Source organism: Rhinolophus sinicus, chromosome 3 (genome assembly GCF_057876585.1).
Source record: "Rhinolophus sinicus isolate RSI-liver-muscle chromosome 3, RSI-T2T, whole genome shotgun sequence".
NCBI classification, from domain to species: domain Eukaryota; kingdom Metazoa; phylum Chordata; class Mammalia; order Chiroptera; family Rhinolophidae; genus Rhinolophus; species Rhinolophus sinicus.
The window spans coordinates 82,591,914-82,616,326 of NC_142503.1; the positions used below are offsets into that span (position 1 = coordinate 82,591,914).

Below are 24,413 nucleotides of genomic sequence, written 5' to 3' on the forward strand. Positions count from 1 at the left end.
TCACTTCTTCACTTCCCTATTGATCCCTAAATCACCTCCCAAATATGTTACCTGCCCTAGAATCCTTGTCTCAGCATCTGTTTTGGAAGGAGATCAAACCAAGCCATGTTCTCTAAAGAAATTAGTGATAATCCCTTAATGACATCAAATATACAGTAAGTATTAACATTTCCAATTGTCTCATACATATATAAATCATTTTAGAGTTTTTGTTTAAATCAAGACTCAGAACCCTCCGTGTACATTGTTTGATTTGTATTTTAAGTCACTTTTAATCTATATGTATTGTTCTCTTCACATCTTGTATTTGTGTGTGTGTGTGTGTGTGTGTGTGTGTGTGTGTGTGTGTGTGTGTGTGTGAAATTGCTTTGTTTGACCCATAGGGTTTCTCACAGTCTGGGTTATGCTGATTACATCCTCATGGTATAGTTTAATGAGATCCTCGCTCTAGGATAATTGTGTTTGGAACTAGAAACTTGATCAGATTCAGATTTGAGGTGTTGCTGTTGTTGATTTTACTGTTATTATTGTTACTGTTGTTATTGTTTTGGCAAAACTAACTTATACTATATCCTGCTCTACCAAGAGGCACATACGTCTAGTTCTCTTTTGTACTATTAGCAACCATGAGAACATGCTAAGATCTGTTTATTCCTTAGGAATTGCAAAATATTGATAATGTGATTCCATAGTCTCTTTTCATTAATTAGTTGAAATACTTCTGTAGAGAGAAACTGGCTTCTATTTCATCCACCATGGGTACAGTTTATATAGGAAAACCATCAGTGCCTCCAAAGGTGACAATTAGTTGTGCTTTTTTAAAAATTGTTTTTTATTGGGGAATGCTGGGGAACAGTGTGTTTCTCCAGGGCCCATCAGCTCCAAGTCGTTGTCCTTCAATCTAGTTGTGGAGGGCACAGCTCAGCTCCAAGTCCAGGCACCGTTTTCAATCTTTAGTTGCAGGGGGTGCAGCCCACCATCCCATGCGGGAATTGAGCCTACAACCTTGTTGTTGAGAGCTTGTGCTGTAACCAAATGAGCCATCCAGCTGCCGGACAATTAGTTTTTTGTTTGTTTTTAGTATGATTCTGAACTCATGGATTTATACATATTTGATGTGTTTCAATCAATTGCAGTCATTATCCTTATTGATGGTTTATTGTCCCATCATTTTCCAAGTGGATATTCTTCAAGTTATTGATTCCTTTTGCTACACTCCTGGTAGTATTTAATAGCTTCCTTGCCATCTGGTACAGCAAAATGTTGCAGGCTCATTCTGCCCCAGATCTGAAATCAGCTGATTCCTAGGAAGGTCAGGTTTCCTTTCATTCAAATTGGTATTTGAAAACAACAACCTCTCACTTAGGGTGCTAATTGCTACTGAATTAGTCATTGATGTTATACTTTTTAGATGGATCAATCTAGGTTATTTGTTTTGTTTAGTTTTAAGAAAAAAAATATGAGTTTATACTGATACTTTTAAATTCATCTCTACAAGGTTTTTAACCTCCTCTTTTTATATCTGTATTCCCTTTTTCATACATGGACAATCTTGGTGCTCAAGAACCCTAAGGTGATGGAATTAGAATATTATATGTGCTTTGTCTTTTCCTTTATCCCATAGTACATATACAAAAGTTTCAGATAAATAATACTAATAATCTCTCAACAATATGAATGCTAAAAATGTTTAAAATACTTTGTTGCAGTTCTTTTTGTCTTTAGGATATATTCCACTACGGATACACTGTCAAATAATTGTGTTAAAATGACAGGATAGTTAGATTAATCTTTTCATATTTTATTTAACTGTAGGGAATTATTGTTTTTATATTTTTAATATACTTTATGCACATTTTATAATTATTTAAATATTATACATGGATTCAAAGTCAAGTTTTAAAAACAAAGGATATTTAAACAAGTCTCACGTCTATCCCTGTTCTTTACATCCTGTTTTTCAAATGCTTTGGTTTATCTTTCCTTTGTTTTTATTTTTTATTATTTATTTTTAAATTTTTTTTTAGAGAGTGTTTTATAGTTTTCCTTGTATAGGGTTTGCATATGTTTTCAGTTTGTTCCCCAATGTTGTATTTTTTCGTTCCTTTCTTTTGAAGTACATATCCACACTGAATTCTAAATTCTCTGTTTTTATAATCATTTTTCAATTAATTCTTTGTGGTGTTCTATATATGTATAATTGTATTATCCATAAGTAGAGTTTTATGATTGCCAGTCCAATCCTGTGGCTCCATTTGCCTTTTCCTATCAGATTGCATTGTTCAATACTTTGTTTAAAATGTTAAATATTAGGAGAGTTAGTGAATATTCTTACTGACATTAGTGAAAAAACTTCTGTTATTTTCCTGTCACTTAGATAACAGCTTTTGAGTTGTACGGTTGAGAAATCCATAAATTTCTATTTTTGTATTTGTTTATTTATTTATTTTTAGCATACAATGAAAGGGGTTAGAATATTGTCAAATTCCTGTTCTACATCTATGATGGTACAGTTTTCTCTTTAGTTCTATTAATATGTAAATTACATTAATGAATTACCTAATATTGAAATACACTAGAAAATTATGCAATAATTATGTTTTGAAATTTATTCTTTTATCAGTTTGCTAATGTTAAAGATGTTTGCATATATAGTTAATATGATATGGATCTGTACTTTTTCTTTTTGATTTCAGTTCTTGTGCACTCAGTGTGGGGATGAATGTTTTACCTGTTTCACAAAACATCCTCAGAAGAGTTAATTTTTTTCTATGCTCTTGAGTATTTTAAGAGTATTGAGACTATTTGATATTTCAGTGTTGTGTAGAATTCCCCTTTGCTCTCGTGGGGCATCTCTTAACTACTTTATTTCTAATTTGGAAATTAATATGTTAAAAGGTTTCTCTATTGGTTTCAATTTTGATTAAGTTGTATTAGTTTTTAATTAGCCAATTTGTGTGTTTTTTACAGTGTACTTGGAATTGTGGAATTATTAGATCAATTTCATATGATCATATGTTTGTCATATTGTTTTATGCATATGTATGTTAATGTATATATGGACATACATATCTCCAAATATCCAAATATATTCATATATTTTACAGTCCTTCAATTTATAATGTATTTTATATATTTTCTTCTTTTTCATAGTAAATACCATGTCTAAAATTTGCTTAGAAAATTTAGAATAAAAATCAGAATATTCATACATTTTAACCAAATTTTTACCTTTATTCTAATACCTCTTCTTTTGATTATTGTCTACCATTCCCTACTATGAGAAATATTGAAGTTAGCTTATAACTCTTTTTCTCCCTATCCTGTTTTCTCAGCATTTGATTTGAAGTAATAGTCTTTTATTCTCCAGTTATAACCATAAAGCAATCAGCAAACTTCCAATTTTTTTGTTCTCTCTATTCCACTTCATTAATAATAGTACTTTACCTATGTAGCAGAGCATATATCCATTCTGTAATATGTTCTAGGGCTTAGCATCAACATTTAGTATTAGTTCTATGGAAAGTGTATATTGAATACTCACCACCAGTTATTATATCATATCACTGTTTCTCCAGTTACTTGGAGAAAGTGTGAACAATCATGAGAAAACTATTCCCTCACTTCTTGTATGTTATTAATACTGGGTGTAAAATCCGGTATTTTACTGATGCAAAATCCTATTCTTGACTCATATTTTCTTTCCTTTAGTATTTTAAATATAGTATGCCACTGTCTTCTGGCATAGTGTTGCTATCAAAATGTCTAAAGATATTTTGATTCTCTTTCCATTATAAATGACTCCATTTGTTCCCCCAAACACCAAAAGATCTTTTTTTTGTTTTAATTTTAAAATCCAGTTATTTTACTAGAATACATCTATATATTAGTAGTTCTGGATGGATGTTTCCTGTACGAGTATAAGGTGTGCCCTATGAAATATATGGCTTTAGATTTCCTCCTTGTCCTATAATTTCAAAAAAGTTTAGTTATCCTTTTTAGGGTTGTTTGGTACCATTGCTTTCATTTATTTCCTGAGGGTCTAAAATATATATACTGGATGTTCTTTACTTGTAATATATATATATATATATATATATATATATGTATGTATTTTTATCATATTCGTCTCATTTTTTAAATTTAATTTTAGATTTTCCTCCTTTTTACTTTATATTTCTCTTAAGCATTATTTGTTGGGTTCATTTTTTTCTACTAGATTAGTTTTTATTGGAAATAACTACTTATTTATTCCTACTTTTTTCCTGATTTCTGTCAATTCATTCTCATTTTTTCTATTTCTAGTCTATGTATTTATTCATTTATTTTATCATTTTGTTAATTGTTAATTTATTTTAAAAGATTAGATTTTAATTTTCTTCTGTATTATAGTTTCATTTGGCAGGGGGCCCTTTACTTCAGGATGTTATTCTGCTCCCTATTCTCTTTTTCTTGCAATAACTTTAAGGCAATTGTTTTCTCCTTTTTGTGGAAAATTAGTTTTGCTGATGTTTAGTACAAAGATTGATACAGCATTTATAGCTTTATAGTTTTGAGCTCTCTCCCTTTTCTTTGTTTAGTCTTAAAAATTGATGGTCTTGTAAATCTATGATATATTTGGATTTATTTTCCTTACCCACCTTTAACTCTTTAACTACACCTTCTTTGTCCTTAGCTCCTATTGTCCCTGGCCTGCTAAATTTGACTATTTCTATTTTATCCCTTATAGTTTCTTCTCAATAAAGTAATCCATCCTGAGAGAGAATTTCAACTAGTTAGATATAAAAACTCATGCGTTCCAAAGTGTGAAACTTAATTTTAAAATAATTTTTAAAAGATTTTTCAAAACTATGCAGAAGTGGCCTACTATATATAAAACATAGTAATGGATATTTAAAAATCCCTTGATTAATCCAGGAAAATGTGAAAATTATCTCATTCCCTATAAAACCAAGAAAATAAGATCATTTTTAACAACTCCTGACATGCATTGGCATTTAAAGCTTTTCCTTTGAAACTTTAATCAAACTTTCCTCATCACATGAGGAAGTAAATTCTCTAATAAAATTTGCATCATTTTTCAGGATTCCAGGCCCCTGGTTGTTTCTCTTTTTTGAGAAATAACTGACCCACAAAAATTAGATGTGCACTACACTCCCGGCATTCCCCATTCTTCACTTTTTTGCCAGAAGCTTGAATGATTTTCTCTGTTTTATGGAATCTGGCATATTTCCAGACTCAATTAATAATATGAATAGATTCAATTAATGTTATGAATACTTTAGTTATGACTGTTCAAAGAATTGAAATAAGGAACACAAAAATATGTTTAAATAAAAAAACGAAAAAAGACAGAAAATAGAGAACAAAGTTACATGGTTCTAAAATGAAATAGCAAGTCTTTAAAATATAAATAATAAGCCATAAACCCTGTGTGACCATCTACTTAAGCAAATAATCAGAAATGTTTCCCCTTAAATATCACATATGGCTCTACAGATGTTCAAAGAGCAAAGTTTTAAACAAATAGACTTAAATGAAATTGAGCACATCTTTGTCTATCTTTGATGATTCAAGTGTTCCCTGGAAGGACCTTACATATATAATAAATAAGAGTTGTTAATTTTCGACTGTCACAATGGTGAAAGGTTGTTTAGAGTAGATCAGCTTAAGCAGATTGCATTAGGTAAACTGTGAAAAAATTCTAACTCTGTGGAAATTTTTTTTAGAATATTTAAAGTTCTGTCTTTTCAACTTTATTTAAGAAAATATATTTTCTGAAAATTATTTGGCTGAGAAAAGTATCTTTCAATAAAGCAATTAATCTCTACTTTTTAAAAACCTTTTATCCCTATTGAATCACAATGCAAACATTAATGTCCACCTATCGTCAGTTTACAACTCAATGGCTTTTCTCAAACTAAATATATTATGTAACCAGCACTGAGATTCAGAAATAGATCATTACCAGCATTTCCAAATCCCCAATATGCTTTTTCAGTCACTCTCTCACATTCAAAATAACTGCTTTCCTGACTTCTAATGCCACAGATTAGTTTTATCTGTTTTGTGCTTTATGTACATGGGGAAATAAGTACATAGTCTTTTATAACTTCTTTCGATTGACGTTACGTCTGTGAGATTCATCCAAATTTTTGAATGCAACTTTCGATATAATTCTCATTGCTATATACTACTGTTATGGAAATAGACCAGAGTTAATTTATCCCTTCCAGTATTGATGGGCATCATTAATTGTGCAGTGTGCAGTTTGTAGCTATTATAAACAGTGACACTATAAATATTCTAGTACTTGTATTTTGGTAAACCTATCTATATGTTAGGTACACATCTAAGAATGGAATTGATGAGTTTTATGTATCCATATCTTCAGCTTTAGTAGATAATTCAAATAGTTTTTACAAAGTATTTGTACAAATGTATACTTAAACTAGCAGTGTATGAGAGTTCTGGTTGCATCACATCCTTTGCAAATCTTGGCTTTGCCTGTGTTTTGTTTTATTTATTCTAATAGATATGTATTGCTAGCATATTGTTTCTTGTTTGCATTTTTCTGTTGCTTTAATGAAGTTGAGCATTTAAAAAACAAGTTTTCTGGTTGTTTGGGTTTCATCCTTTGTGAAGCATCTATTCACCTCTTTCCCTACTTTTCTGTTGTTATCTCTCTTTTTTCATTGATATATAGAAATTTTAATATATTCCGAATGAGTCTTTCGTCTGATATGTGCATTACAAATATCCTCTCCCTATATGGGTTACAGTTCCATTACCTAAGTGATGTCTTTTATTTCTACTCATTTTTAATACTTAGCCCAATTCCATCCTTTTTCATAAATTCTTTCTTAAACTAATCAGTTCACACTGATTTCCTTGAATAATAATTCTCTAGCACAAAAGTCTTCTTTCAGCACAAGATTATAAGCAGCTCAGTTCTAGAGATGGGTGTACAAATGGATACTAATTAAGTATTTGGTGAAATAAATGAACTTTGAGGATATTGCTGTAAGTGCCAAGTCCCCATATGGGGTGTGTGTGTGTGTGTGTGTGTGTGTGTGTGTGTGTGTGTACATATATATGTAAAAAAATTACTAGTAAGTGAAAAATTAGTTCTGGTTAATAGTAAATTCTGACAAGAAGATTATTTAATTTGTACATGTTATTTCAAAGCATTTAAATTTCAGTTTCCCCTAATGGTAACTATATGAAGACAAAATATCAGTGATTGTTTTATTTCAGAGAATGAAATACTAAGAGAAGGTAAATGTTTTAAATGCACTGTGAAAGCCACTGATCAAACAAGAATGTGTATGTAACCATTCTTCAATTTAATCAGCTCACATTTGGTCAAATTTTGGGAATAGGTGAGCAGGATGAAATAACAACATTTCAATATGAACATGGCAAAAATAAATGGCAAATCACTTAAAAGGGTTAAAAAGAAGCATTCACTTATTTATGGTATACTGCTGGACCCTCTATCCTTAGCCGCCATGACACCTCTGTTATTACCAAGGCAACACATCTCAGTCCAAAGTGCAGGTTCCTTGGTAGACTTGGTTGGCTTGGTGATGACTCATGGCATCATGGGAGTAAGTAACATTTTTTTTCATGCCCAGCTCAAAGAGCAAACGCTCACAAAATTCTATGTTCATTTTACTCTTCAATAAAAAAGTGTATTTTACATCTTCTTCAAGCACAGCTCTTTATAAACAGCAACTAATGCACATCCCGTCACTGGGGAAGAGTGATATCAGAAAGGACACAAGGGAAAGGTTTGCAAATGCAGCATTACTTACTCTCCACTGGAATTTGAAGATTTGAAGATTTTTGTCAACTGAGTTCCAAATTCAGCAATCTTACTTTCCTGAATATTCAGAAATCGTTTTGATTCCATAGCATTTTGAGGTATTATTATTTTACTACAGCCAAATCACAAAGGGAGCTTGAAAATAGCATAAACCACTTATGATGTCAACGTGATAGAATCAGTCATCAAAAAGGGCACTATTCAAAGAAAAAGAAAAAGAAAAGGAATAGTAAACATGGCATCTTGAACACAGACTTGAAACCAGGTTCTCACTGTAACTTATCCCAATTCCATTTGTGTCACTCTATATACAAATATATACGTATATAACCTTTGCGTTAAAAATTTTACAATTTATTGTAAGTTCTTGCCATTCCACTTAAAAAAACAACAACTTTATTACAATATAATTCGCATACCATAAAAATTACTATTTTTAAGTATGCAATAGTGGTTTTTAGTCTAATCACCATATTATGCAACCATCACCACAGTCTAATTTTAGAATATTTTATCACCCCCAAAAGAAACCCCATACACACTGAAGTCACTTCCCATCCCCCCCCCCCCCCCCACCAGCCCTAACAAAGCACTAATTTACTTTCGGTCTCTATGAATTTGTCTTACTTTGACATATCATGTAAATGAAATCAAATATATGTGTTATCCACTCAATCTCAATTCCTTTAATTTCCCCATATTTTTGTTTCCAGTCAAAATAGACGGGTCTTTGAAGAAGAGTAAAATTACACAATACCATTCTAGAAAAGATTTTAAAGAACAAGGGCTAGATGTTATAATTTATTAGTTCTTCCTTGATATTAATTATAGCTGATTTTATTCTCTCATATTCTCCACATGCTGAGATTTCTTTATAAAATTTGGGGACTATTTTCTTTTACTCTCACTCCTTAGAAATTATCAGTTATTTTACAGTAGAATAAGTTGAATATAGTGTCTTTCTAGCGCTGTCTCTAATTGAACATTTGGAGAAGCTGAAGCAAAAACCTGAGGAACTCATAATCCTGGCTTAATACTCAACAGAGAAAAGAATAAACTTCCTTCATCATATCCAATCAAGGTGCCAGGCACAGAAAGTTCATACTAATTGTATAAAATGGCAGCCAGAGCTCCAGCCATCAAATCTACATTGCAAGCAGCAGGAAAGGAAGAAAACTTTTGGCTGAGTATGGGCCAGCTTACTTTTCAAAAGTTTTCCAGCAGCTGCCACTCGATACTTGCACTTCGATCATTTTCGAACTTTGTCACATGGCCAAACATACCTTCAAGATAGGGATTATTCTACATGATCAACTGCTTAGCTAAAAATTAGGTGTTCTATTTTTAAGGGAAATAAAAAGGCTATCTCTAACAGGCTCCCTGACACAGTGGCTAAGCATTGGGGAGGGAGTATCCCCCACAATAAAGATGGAAATTATCAGGAGACAAGGTAATGACTACAAGAAGCAAACATAAGTATCTAGCACACTGAAAAAAAATAATAAGAAGAAATGTAAATGAAGATACAGGGATAGACAAAACACATGGCTTTACAAAGCCAGACTGGGGACAAAATATGGCCAAGAAGGGTAAAATATGCTTTCTATTGCATTTCCAGTATCTGTAAGTGTGAATATTAGCAGATTTTTGTACCTGATGCCAATATACCCCCTAACTTGTAGATTTCCCATTACAAAACTAAAGTTAACATTTTCCATAAGGACACACATTTGCTTATACAACAGATAGTAGTGTATTCAGTTACTAACCAGCTTTTATAATGTTTCATTTATTTTTGAGTCGATGGATTTCCTGTTGCTCTGAAAATATCATTTTCTCTATTACTTAAGTTTGAATATTTAATGTCTCCAAGAGGAAGTTCATTTTATAAAAAGAAAGAGGAAAACAAATAGGTAAAAGGCAGCTTCTATGATTTAATGGCTTTATTGTGTACTTTTCAGCCATCTACAGAAAGGAAAAGATTGAGTTGTTCCCCTGTAAACAGGAGATCTAAACACCGGCCTTACCTGCTCACTAACTTTATGATTCTAGTCTAGAAAAATTTCCCATGAAAATATTTTTTCTTCAGAAGGATAATACCTAACTTGATTTCTCATGTGAGAGTTTATAAAAGTAATAGTCATTACCTATGTTGAAGGTTCTCAAATTGGGCAATTATGGTCCCAGGAGACATTTGACAATGCCTGGAAACATTTGTGATTGTCACAACTAGGGTTCTCTAAGGGCATGTAGCTAACAAATGGCCAAGGATGATGCTAAGCATTCTATGCTCACTGGCCTGTTTCCCCTTCCCCACCCCCAGCAAAGAATTATCCAACCCAAATGTCAATAGCAATAAGTTGTAAAACCCTGATCCATATGAGTTTATTTGGAAGGGAGAATACTCCCTATTAATGCTAAAGACATACTTTTAAATAAAGAGAAGTGTTACTATCACTTGTTTCATGTAATAAATGAAAAATCTGAAATGTGATTTGACAGAAATATTTACACAAGGAAGAGGGAGCAATGTTAGCATTTTAATTTTGTTTTGATTCAAGGTACTCTAATTCTACCTTGGAAAAATAATGCCATTCTTTAGTATTCCTCTTTTCCAGTGGAACTCAGTAGGATGTGCATATTAACGTTAGATACTGCGGGCTTTAATGCAGTGACACAAAGGAGTTTTGCCAAAAGGAGGGATAAATATCACAGCCATTCATTTCATAGTGCTCTCCAGTCTGGCTGCAACTGTTTCTCTAAGCAGCACATCAGTGAGTTAAAAGGAAATTAAAAGGAGGGGCAGAAATAAAGGGATTTAGAAGAAAGGGTTTTCAAAAACATATTTGGCTTTAGAGAAAACAATTTACAGTCATTAGCATGAGTAAACTTTCTGCTTGCCTACGCTAATGAAAACACTGTGAAAGCAGAGATTTTTCAGAAATGAAAAAACAAACACAAAAACAAAACTGTTCTCTGAACACCATTAGTGAGGATCAAGGAGAGCCAGGGTAAGTAAACATCCACATTTTGTATAACTGAATCCCACTACTTCCTCTGAGTATGAAGTAAATATCCTCATTTAGTGTGTTTTTCTGCATTCATGGAAAAAGACAAAGCATCCTGGTGACTGTTTTTCTAAATTGGTTCCTTTAGCATTTACATTTTGGTACTCTTTACACTCTGCATTTTATTGACCTAAAGTAACTAAATATTAGAAAGTATTTATAACTCTTTGGTTGCAAAATGGCTAATGCTTATATTGTTAATCACAGCAGGAGGAAGTGAGCTACACAATGATTTTCATCCTGGTTTTATTTCTTGGCAAATCCATTACTGTGGCCTTCTTCAGTTGTGGGATATGGGACACAGGGTGATGGCATTTCTTCTGTCAATGTGCACAAGTAACCTTAGGATCTTTCTAAGAATTAGATTCTCAGGCAGCTTGTTCAGTGCTCCTGTGGAATTATCTAACACACACACACACACACACACACACACACACACACACACACACACAGGGTGCCAAAAAAAGTATACACATTTGAAGAAAGGAAAAAACTGTATTAAAATTACACTGATGGTAACCACTTTGAGCACCTCTTGTAATTGCAGAAGTCAAACGTGACTTGTATTCATCTTTTGTTATCAATATATATTATTACACTTTTAATACAGTTTTTTTCCTTAAAATGTGTATACATTTTTTTGGCACCCTCTGTATGTATGTGTCTAGATATATATGTCTATATATATATTTGTTCAATGTTGAAATATATATGTGTGTGTGTGTGTGTATATATATATATATATATATATATATATATATATAGTCAATGTTTTTGTCTCTCTGTGAAAAGGAAATGCATTAATATTACAAAATCATGGTTACTCATGTTCTCATTTACTTTCTTAATCAACCATGCAAAGTAGATACTATGTCTATCCCCCCCCCCCTTTTTTTTTTTTTAACAGAGTACGAAACTGAATCTCAAAGGCTATCTTGTCCTGGCCTGCAGAAGTGCTGTGAGAAGGAACTTTGAGCTCAGGACTCCAAAATTATGATATCACACTGGGCACTGTATTTAGAATTTGCAAGAGTTTGCTATTTGATCAAAAATGTCAGATGTCATTTTTTTAAACTTAACTGATATTAAGAGTTTGACAGAAGCCAATACTAAGGAGAGAACCACAGGCTTGCACATAATTTAGATAAATGAATGAGTGAATGAATAAATGAATAAATGAATGAAGCAAGGAAGCATATATTGCATGTATACTGTAGAAGGAAAATTTTTTAAGTGATTGGGATTTGCACATAATCATAAGGTTGGTAATATTGAGTAATTTATTGGTTCATTTGTGACCATAATAAATAGTAGATTTCTAGAAAGTATTCTTCAAGATAATATTTTCAACTTGGAATCCAAAAGCATGAAAAAATATTTTTTTCCCCTACATCATTTACTCCTTTTCTATGGACGACTTTAATTATGATAGTTATAACGTTTATGTAACGATAAAATTTTTTTCAAAAGGTTGACAAAAATATCCCAAAACAGGTCTGAGCTAGGCTTTTAAGATTTGCTTTTTAATAGTCATTTATGATATACATATATTGAAATAATTATAAATATATTATTAATATATTAAAACATTGCCACAACATAGAAACCTCATTGCTATAAATATCCTTCATAGAATGTAATTTCTATCATTATTAAAAATTATGTCACCAAACTGATTTAAACTGATTTACATTAATTGGCAATATAATTAAAAACACTGTTTCCAAACTGATGTGATTCTACATGGATATATACATATATAAAAAAGCAAAACAAAACAAAACAGAAAAATACTGTTTAAGGTAATAGTAAGAATAGTTTTTTGCTTTGTGAATGCAGATGTTCCACAGGAAGAGAACTTCTATATTTTTTTATATATTTGTATAGCTAATTTTCTTACAGAATTTCACCAGATTAATTTGTCAAGTACTTGTACATTATAGATGGATTTGACAAACTACCGCTATGTGCTTATTTTAGAGGGTGAAGTTTTCAGGGCCAGTTTACACAGTAGATAAATATTTTATTATTTTCTATAATAGAATATTTGTGTCAAAATTTTAACCAGTGAACATTTTAAATTTACTTATAAAAATGAATGCAAATACAGTGGTACCTCGGTTTTCGAACGTCTCCATTGACGAACATTTTGGTTTATGAATGCTGTAAACCCGGAAGTAAACACTTCGGTTTTCGAACATGACTCAGAAGTCGAATATGTCACATGGCTTCCGCTGAGTGCAAGATCCTGAGGCCTAGCTGTCGGCTGTTTTCGAACGCTTCAGAACTCGTGGATAACGTTTGAAAACCGAGGTACCACTGTATTTAGCATGTACATATTTTAAGGCACTCCTTAAACTGATTTTTCTGTTACTCCTTGTATTTCATATGCACTGCTGAATGAAAAACAAAAAAATAGAGCATAATATTAGGCAAAGCTGGACAGTTGGCTGATGTTATTTTGAACTGCAATGTGACGGCTTACAATGAGAGAGATGAAGTATTCTGTTTGGGACAGACTTGCAGGGTTGGGTTCCTGGGCTTGTGACCACTGAAGTTGCACAGGATGCTGTCTTCAGAAGCACTTCTGTACTCAGGGTTTATCTTTGAATTTGTGTTTTGTAAGGAACGTCCAATGGGGTAAATGGAGAACATGGTGGGGGACTGAAGCTTCCCCTGAGGCATGGTTCCACATTTGCCACCCACTTCCCCTCCCATACCTAGAGATCCCTGCTGCCCTGTTTCAGTGGGGGACGAAGCACTGACAGCCATATGATGTGCTCTGAGTTACAAGGCAGGGCCCTAGGAGTTGGAGAGGGGTCTGCACTCAACCTGTACCAGAAGGAGCATGACATTAAATTGCAAATGAATAAAACAGACTGAGTAAGAAAGGACAAACTTTTTTTCTCCTGCTTTTTGAACAAGGGCCACCTGCATTTCATTTTTCACTGAACTCTATAAATTTTGTAGCTGTCCTTGGTAATTTGGAACTAATGTTATTGAATGTCACTACCTGATGCACCAGCTCAGATGAGAAGGGCAATTCTGAGGTGTATGATATTTCAGGGTATCAGGAACTTATTTTAGAAAATGACAATGTGGCCTGAAAGACTTAAATATCATGTCTCTAAACTGCAGCTTTGTCAGGCACATGTATACTTACTAATTAAGTACAATATATCAAGCGGTACCTACAAGTTTGTTCAGTGTGTTTGGCTCATGGATGTACAGAATCCATAGGCTGTACCTGCACTGCTGCTGGGCTCAGGAAAGCAGGCAGCTCTGAGGGAATCACACTTACAATATACAAAATTCATAGATAATTCATGAGAAGAAATTAGTTGTGTCAACTTAGAACAGGATGCTAGAATTAGCAATGCCATTTTCCTCATATTAAAATAATCATTTTCAAGGTAATTTTCTTACTGTTCATAGTTTGTGCAGCATAAAATAAAAAATGATTTTTCCAGAGTGGCTAGATGTTTAATAGAACTTAAATTTTACAACGAAGTGCATGCACAACTAGCTTTTTTCTAATTTAATCTTTTGTATTAAGTTCTATACATATGCATACAATAACTAAAACAATTAAACTTATTATAATGTGGAATCACATGCTTAGCATATAAAACGTATTAAATGGGTGAAAGGAAATAATACACAGTGCTTTTAAAAATCACCTAGGTCTTTTTATCTGTCTACCAAGAGTGCCTCACCTACATTCTTTTTCAAATTGGTAACACATTGTCTATCTATCTTATGAAGAACCAGATTAAATGTATTTTTTTTGCTATGTTATGATAATATTGAATATAGAGGGAAGAGCTTTTTTGTTTGTTTGTCATTGTTGTTAAATTTATTGGGGTGACACTGGTTAATAAAATTATATAGGTTTCCAGTGTACAATTTATAGTAAATAATCACCATCCAGTCAAATCTCCTCAAAGACAAGGGAAGTAAAAGCAAAAACAAATGAATGGGACTACATCAAACTGAAAAGCTTCTGCACAGCAAAAGAAACCATTAACAAAACACACAGGCAGCCAACCAAATGGGAGAAGATGTTTGCAAACAACACCTCCGATAAGGGACTAATATCCAAAATATACAAAGAACTCATACAACTCAATGACAACAACAACAGCAACAATGAAAAAAAGAAAGAAACAATCAAAAAATGAGCAGAGGACCTGAACAGATGCTTCTCCCAAGAAGACATACAAAAGGCCAACAGATTTATGAAAAGATGCTCAACTTTGCTAGCTATTAGGGAAATGTTTATCAAAACCACCTTATACCTGTTAGAATGGCTATCATCAACAAGACAAGCAATAACAAGTATTGGAGAGGTTGTGGGGAAAAATGAACCCTCATACACTGCTGGTGGGAAGGTAACTTGGTACAGTCACTATGGAAAACGGTGCGGAGGTTCCTCAAAAAATTAAGAATAGAGTTACCATACACCCCAGCAATCCCTCTTCTGGGTATCTAACCAAAAAATCTGAAAACATTTATCTGTAAATATACATGTACCTCTATGTTCATTGTGGAATTATTTATGGTTGCCAAGACATGGAAACAACCAAAGTGTCCATTGATTGATGATTGGATAAAGAAGATGTGGTATAAATTACACAATGAAATATTACTCAGCCATGAGAAAATATGAAATACTCTCATTTTTGACAACATGATATATTTTGAGATTATTATGCTAAGCAAAATAAGTCAGAGAGAAAAATTTGAGAAACATAATTTCACTCATATGTGGGATATAAAACTGAAAGCAACAAGTGAACAAGACAAAGAAACAAAAACTCATAGACACACGCAATAGTTTAGTGGCTATCAGAGAGTAAGGGGGAAGGAAGGTGATAGAAGAGGGTAAAAGGGATTAATTGTAATTTTCATCATTGAAAGCCCTTTGAAACATTTTTGCACTTCTTGAGGAAACTCTGCCCAACGTCTGTCACTGTATCGTTTTGTTTATTTTTATTTTTTTCCTAAAGGTATGGTGCTAAGTCTTGTATTAAAATTCTTTCTCACCAGACTTCCTTGTTGTAGGCCTATCATGACTGAGATTGGCGTATCAGTGGCACCATTCAGAGCCAACTCAGGTGATAGTTACATTTTTAAGCTATATAATGAGTTGCAGGCACTGCACAATCTTACCCCATACCTACTCCTGACCACACTTAGTCCTCTGCACATCACAGAATATGAAGCCAATGACAATTTGATGAATTCATAAATGAAAGAGTGTCTCCATATGTATAACACCCACCCTTAGCAGTTTTAGATTCAACTTGACAACCTATCTCACATGACCCCAATAGACCACACTTGATAATGATGTCATTAGAAGGATATGAGGCAATAAAACATGCCAGTAGGGTAATATCAGGAGATTCTCCAACATGCGAGTTCCCACAAGTGTCTAGGATAAAGTTTTTCTCCAACCCTGCAAAGTAACAAATCAGGTATGAGAGTCTGAGATCATGGGTAGGTGAGAGAGAGAGACCTACCATGGCTAACACTTCCCATGTCTCAAATAGAAATCAGTATCTCTTATAGCAGCCCATAAGCAAAGAATATGACCTGTTACAAGAATGCAACACCCTCAGAAATCCAACAAGGTATTTATAGTCATTCACAATCTTCCCAGACCAGATGCAGTTTATAAATCAAGATTTATTTTTATCATAAGCAAAGTTGCCTAGTAATACAGCTGACATTCTTACCAGTATCAGGTTTCCATGGAAACAGCTAGAAAGTTAACGCTGGTCATTTTTCTTTTCACAGAGAAGAAAGTGTTTTTGCTATCCCTCTATTCACTTTAGGAAATGCTGATATTGGGGAATTTGGATTATCAAACAGGCCTTAATCTCTGAGATATAACGCAATCAATTCAAAATGACAGATATATATTCAACTAAAAAAACTGAAAAAAAAAGAAAAGAATAAAATGTTTCTGATATGACCAAATCTTGTACAAATGCCAATTTCTGCCTCAATTAGTCTATAAATCCAATGCTAGCCCACATAATTTTAAAATTTAGCTAAAAAAAAAACAAAAACAAAAACAAACCTGAATCTAAAATGTATACCAGGTAGATAATGAATGACTAGCATCCAGAAATACACTCATGTATGTAAGTGAATTGTTACATAGAGAAATATAGATAATTTAATAACTGCTATTGAAATGATTGGCAATCCATCTGGAGAAATATAAACTTAAATTCATAAGTAATATAATAAGTTATATTCAAACAGGATTGACAGCTTTTTTCTTTAAATAGACAGAATAGTAAATATTTTAGTCTATGTGGGCCACATTATTTGTCATAATTCATCTCTGTGGTTATAGCACCCAGTGAGTGGTGTAGGGGTAGCAAATTTGATTTATAGGTAGTAGTGCTGACCTTGATTTAATCTCACCAGAGTCAAAATTTCCTTACCTGGAGAATGACTGGTAAGAGTATCTACCTCATAGCTTGATATAACAAGTAAAGTGTGAAATATTTAGCCCACTGTTTAGATGTAGTAGAAATCTAACTTTTTATATACTTCTTATTGCTGTTAGGGGAAATAAGACAGATTTTCTTTGAAATGATTTTGGTGTCTTCATAGATATAACTTCTTAAAATTCCACACAGGACACATGATACATTGGACACAGGGCATAGGATACATCGTCCCAAAGATAAAATATTTTTAAATTATGTATACTTGTATATAATATATACAAGTTATGACAACTAAGTTCACGAACTTTGTTGCAACGATGTTGGTAATCTTTTTCGATATCAGAGGGATTATTCATTATGAATTTGTACCAACTGGACAAACAGTTAACCAAGTTTACTATTTGGAAGTGCTGAAAAGGCAGTGTGAAAAAGTTAGATGACCTGAACTTTTCGCCAACAATTCATGCCTCTTGCATCACGACAATGCACCAGCTCACAAAGCACTGTCTGTGAGGGAGTTTTCAGCCAGTAAACAAATAACTGTATTGGAACACCCTCCCTACTCACCTGATCTGGCTCTCAATGACTTCTTTCTTTACTCGAAGATGAAATATTGAAAGGAAGACATTTTGATGACATTTAGGACATCAAGGGTAATATGACAGTTCTGATGGCCATTGCAGAATAAGAGTTCCAAACTTGCTTTGAAGGGTGGACTAGGAACCAGTGTCAGTGCATAACTTCCCAAGGGGAATACTTCGAAGGTAACTGTAGTGATATTCAGCAATGAGGTATGTAGCACTTTTTCTAGGATGAATTCGTGAACTTATTTGTCACACCTCGTAGTATTTATAAATAAATATTATTTTATGAAATACATTTTATAACAATATGTAGTTCATATAAACAAATTTATATATTTATACTTAATAAATATATATTATAAAGAAGAGAAATACAAAAATTACGCCAAGGTACAAATAAATATAGAAGTATGAGACACTTCTGTCAGGACATTTTGTAATATTTTTAGCTTTTCCTTAGCTTTGCTTGCTGTCTTTGACATTTTAAAATCATGTTGCCCTTAGTGTGTAAAAATGCTCTCAGTCACTTAAGATGCTACTTACATAAATTAATTAACTTGACATTTAATGACTCAAAGCCTAATAATTATCTAGTATCGTTCATATTTTGCATATCACACGGGTCTGGAAAAATTTACTAAAATGAAAATATGACCCTTGAAGTGCTTAAAAACTTTGACCTACTCCATCAAAAAGTAAAGAACATTTTAATTAGTTTTAAACAAAGCCTTTTTGAACAGAATGAAGTAATGAACCCAACTGATCTAAGTATGGGTCGGAAAGCATTTCCATGAGCATTCAAGTCCTTGTTGGTTATACAGGATCTTAGTGTGTGTGATTTATGTTTCATTATTGCAACACTAAGTACATTTATTTAACTTGTATAATTATGATGATGTATTACATATCAACATATGTGGAGGTTTAAAAGATATATGTTTAAAAATATAATATAATAATGGAAGTTTACAGATTTTTTAAATTGGCAAATTATATATGAAAAGTTATTTGGGGTTTTCTTTAGTGGGAAAAAATATTTGAGCCTGAGGTTGATAGATTTGATAATACATGATATCTGATACCATACAGGGAGAGGCCCGGATAGCTATAACAAATCTTCAAAACTCAGTAAGAGTTAAATGCATTCCTTTAATCCCCCATCTTAGAATTCAAAGAGCAAATATAGATGTCTATTGGTTAGAAGATTTTATTCTCTGCTTTTAATGTATGGTCACTGAGGGCTGTGAGGTGAATATGTGCTTCTATGAGATACCTAAAAAATAAAAAAAATGGTAGGACAAAAAAAGATTCATAAGTAATGTTGGCTCTTATCTTGAATAGGTGGAAATTAAATGAAACTCTTGATTTAGGAAGAATAAATAGGTCATTTTTCTCTGCAGTTTGCCACTAAGAAAGCATGTGTAGCTGGAGTTATTAGTTACTGCCTTCAGCTGATGGCTTTCCTTTGCTGTAAAATATCTGCCATATGTACTCTGTCTTCCCTGCATTGTAATTTCCGCACTTCCTCCAGCCACTCTCCTCCTCAGAATTCCTCAGTAAGTAGTTCCTGTTACCTTCAGGATAAAAATCTATTTTTTTCTGTTTTGTTTTTTTTTTTTGTACATAGTATAAAAAGATGCTTTGGTCCCTGCCAGTCTCTCCAGAAACAACTATATTTTCTCCCTTCAATGTTATGCTACAGACTATTGAAAGTACCGTGCTCTCCCCTGTTCCTGTGTCTCGGTCCAGGCAGTTCCTTTTATTTGAAATACCCTTATTTCATAACTAGCAATGTATTATTTTTGCAAAATCCAACTCATTCCTCAAATCTCAGCTCAAATGCCATCTTCTGTGGGCCTCTACTCCTATGCTCATTCTTTACTTCATACTTACATGCATTATAGCACAAATCTTTTACTATGATATTTGTTTGTCTCCTTGCCTTGGAGGGCAGGAGACTACATTTTTGTATTCATGGTTTCTAGAGCAGTATCTGGTCTGCAGTAGGTAGTGAATATATATTTTTGAATGAATGGTAGATTGTTTCAACTATTTTATTAAGCTATAATAATGTTAAAGACTTCTATATTTCAGATTTATGAAAATATTATCGACACATTTAATTATCTTTGCCCCAATTACATAAATTATGTTCCTATATGTTCACGGAAAGTCACCTTTGTATGGTTTTTCATACTTTTTTTATTTAATAGTAAAGCCGAGATAATAATTATTGTAGGACTGTTCCTAATATATGAGTAACAGCTTGCATACCTATTTCCTTTACATATGCGGAGGCTTGTATTTCTAGATGATACAAAAATGGCACATATAGGTAGATGCAGGTAATGTTGTTGGATTAAGTGCAGTTTAGGCCACAGTGTAGTCTTCTCCATTCCTCTATGCTGATATGCTCTTGCATCTACTTAAGCAAGTCCTTGATGAAAGATTGCTTTCTACTATTTCTCTGTCTCACATAGAACATCTTTAAAGATGAGCCAGAGTCAGCCCTTGATACACACACACTGACTAGTAATGTTTGGTGATTTTTCTAGTTTTACTCTTGGAATTGAGAGAAAGGATTTTTTTTTTTTAATCTTTGTTTATTTAAATTATTTAGTACTAGGACTTAGTCTTGGTAGCTGGAAATAACAATTAAAAATAATTCTTATCAAACTAGTCGAATGGTAATGACTGGGTTTATCACAGAAAGACTAAATGATTTACTCTGCTGTCTGTATGTATACGAGGTGTGGTCAAAAACTACAGTGGATGTTTAAATAAGTTTATTACAGTAAAAAACACATTGCCATTAATACCCCTCAAAATACTCCCCCTCACTTCAAACACACTTATCCAATCGTTCTTGCCACTTTCCGAAGCAGTTCTGGAAATCCTCTTTTATGAGTGTCTTTAGTTGCTTTGTTGTGGCTTCCTCGATGTCCTGAATCCATTCAAAACATTTTCCTTTCATGGTCATTTTGACTTTGGGGAAGAACCAGAAGTCACACAATTCCAGATCTGGTGAATAAGGTGGATGAGAACACATCATAATGTTTTTATTTGACAGAAATCGCTGTACCAGAAGTGATGTGTGACACGGAGCATTGTCATGATGGAGGATGAAGTAAAGACACTCATGAAAGAGGACTCACAGAACTGCTTCAGAAAGTGGCAAGAACGATGGGTTGAGTGTGTTTGAAGCGAGGGGGAGTGTTTTGAGGGGGATTAATGGCAATGTGTCTTTTACTATAATAATTGTTTTAATTTAAACATTCACTGTATCTTTTGATCATACTTCATATTTGTGTGTCTGTCTTGGAAAAAGCACCATGAACTTAGGGTTCACCTACCCCCAAATGAAAGGGTTAAAATGAGATTCTCAGATGGACTTTCAGGGATTAAAAGTACACTTAAAGCCATCACTCTCTGTTTGACTTTTCTATTAATTTACTAATCAATTAATTATGGTACCAGATTTGTTTTAATAACTTACTGAACAGATTATAGTAAGACATTGTATAAATATTCTTTATTATATCCTAACTTAATGAGAAAGCCATAGACACATGCCACATTAGGAGTTTAGCATGTTTGATATTGGGTGAGAAGGATGAGAATTATGGCTAGATTTCTTTTTGTTTTCAAAAAAAAGTCAGTTAAAAATATGGATATAATTATTTTAAGGTTCTAATTTGAAAGTGTTGCAGATATTCATGAAGTAAAGGAAGACATCTCATTACTTTGGCACTACAGCTGCATGAAGGAAAATAATACCTCTTTGGCATTAGATAATAAATTTAGAGTATATAGATTGCAATGAAAGATTACATTGTTCAAAGTGTTTTGAAAATATTTTCTATTTTAAATGAAGTCTCTAGCATAATAAAAATGATTTCTTGATTAACTATTTTTGAGGGTGAGATACACACACGCGCGCGCACGCACACACACACACACACACACACACACACACACACACACACACAGGGTGCCAAAAAAAAATGTATACACATTTTAAGAAAGGAAAAAAACTGCATTAAAATTGTAATACTCAATATATGCTGATAACAAAAGATGAATACAAGTCATGTGTATACGTATTTTTGGCACCCTCAGTGTGTGTGTGTGTGTGTGTGTGTGTGTGTGTGTATATACATATATATATATATATATATATATATATATATATATATATATATATATGTATATATATATATATGTATGTATATTCACAGTTTATGGTCTGCAAATTTATGAAATAACTTGAGAAGTTGGTATATTTATAAGTGGACAAATATATCTGAAGTTTTAAAAACTGTCAGAGATAAGAGAAGATATTTTAATTGAAATATAAGCATACTACTAAATTTTGATGAATCACTTATATTATCTTTATATATGAAATTTAAATGGAATATATGTTTAAAATGTTTATACATTTAAAATAAAATTCTTGATAATTCAAACAATTTTAAATTATGTGTACTACTAACAAATGATTGCCTCCTTCTTAATACATTGTGTTTTTGTTGAACTATACCTTCTATTTAAACTGATCTTATGTCTTTTTTTCCTTCTTCTGACAGCTCCTTCAGGTCTTTATTTGGAGGCATGTCAGCTCATTTTTCTCACTTCAGATTCATCATTATGACTTCTTGAGGCCAGATCTAATTTTGAAATAACCAGGAACCTGTCCATCTCAGAGCAGCAAATCCCTCAACTTTGGAGCACAAATGATCACAGATACGGTCTGCATAAAATCATCTGCCTCTAGTCTGACAGCCATGAGCAGAGCCATAGGGGCAAAAAAAAAGCCACAGCCTTAAATCTCTTCACTCAGAAATTATCAAGATTTAAAAAAAAAGAAAAAAAACAAAGATGAAAAGGACTAAACAAGCAAGCCAACGACGACAACGACAAAATATTTTATTTCACCATGAAAATAGATATTCCCAGATGTGAACCCACAAACATTTATATTCAGCAATTTCCCTAGAAAATTGTAAATTGATTTATCATTTGGGAAGGTGAAAGTACAGAGATAGGAGGTATCTCTAGTCAGAATTACTCACCATTGCAAATATGTAGACAAAAAGAAATTGAACAAACAAGGAGCATTGCAGCAATGAACAGTATTAGGACAGAATGTTGCTGTTAGAGAGGATGTTTGCCATCTTGTGTATACCCTTAAAGCCATAATGGAATGACAGCATTGTTGTCAATTGCTTGAAAACTTTCTGCATTCACTCCTTCACTTCATATTGGTTGAGAGAGGGGGAAGGTCAGTTCTTACTGATTACTTCTCAATGCACTTCTAATATTTGCACTGTCACTTCCATTCAGGGTAATGATATGTGCTATTATTTGCACAGATGGTCCCATGTGTTTTGAGACCACAACAAGCAGTTTCTTGCAAGAGTCCAAAAAGGAAATATTTAAGAATTCTGCAGACATTGATTTGTCTTCTATAAAAATCAGTTACCTAAAAAAAAAGGTCTTTTCTCAGATTAAGAAACAACTACAGAATAATAATGAAAAAGCATTAGTGTGGTCAAATGAATGAAAAAGGGATCAAGATTTTTTTTTAATGAAGGTCATTTTATATCATTAACAGCCAAGAAGTCAAATGTAGTGAACTGTACACTAAATATTTGTGTTGAACATCTATTTGTTCTCTCAATTAAAAAAATCATTTGTAATTTGTATTTGACATAACAGTTTTTTATAGCCATTTATCTATGCTTCATGGGAAAATGTACCAGACAAACAAACAGCATTTTCAGTTTATTTTTCTAAATAAATGTGTTGTTTGTATTATTTGTAGTTGCTTATTTGATTTGGTTTTAATTACACAAAAGATAAGTTTCCTATAGTTTATTAACAGCTTTTATCATATTCATTCATTCAGAAGTAATGGAAGACTGAAATTTCTAATATTTCTGTGGAATAAAATTGTGCTATTTCCTAAACTCTGAAGAAGAAATGATATATTTTCACCATGACTTTCTTGTCAAGGGTTACTTTAATATTCTAGTTATACTAATTATGTACAGTTAGTTTAATATATGGGGACATTGCTAGAAAACAAAGTTTGGATATTGTATCAGAAAGGATTTTCTCCCTGTTCTCTTGCTGAAAATCTGCTCCAGGGGATAAAAATTAGATAATTATTTTAGGCCATTAATCATACCCAATGAGACCTCAGCAGAAGTCTTCTGAGAACTTCCATCAGTGTATTATATATCAAATTGACTAAGCAAGCATACCGGAACAAAAGTGCAACTCAATCAACAAAGGCTTACTTAGTGTCAGCAAAGTGTTCATCCTTACTTGAGGCTCACCAGCTGGAGTCAGTATTTATAATTATTGCTACCACCAATAAGTAGTGTACAGCTCAAATTGTGGGTTTGTTTGTTTTTCTGTTGAGGCATAATAGACATAACATTTTTTATAATGTACA

At 32.8% G+C, this 24,413-nt stretch overlaps 1 protein-coding gene across 3 annotated transcripts in view; it reads left to right on the forward strand.

The window, feature by feature from the left end:
- The window catches only part of PRR16 (proline rich 16), a 277,837-nt gene extending 254,067 nt beyond the window's left edge, over nt 1–23,770 (forward strand). For all 3 annotated transcript variants that reach the window (XR_012494958.2, XR_016020718.1, XM_074328567.2), the window contains exon 3: nt 22,540–23,770. The gene's annotated coding sequence lies outside the window, so the exon portion shown is untranslated. The remainder of the gene's footprint in view (nt 1–22,539) is intronic.
- Nucleotides 23,771–24,413: the final 643 nt, after the last annotated feature.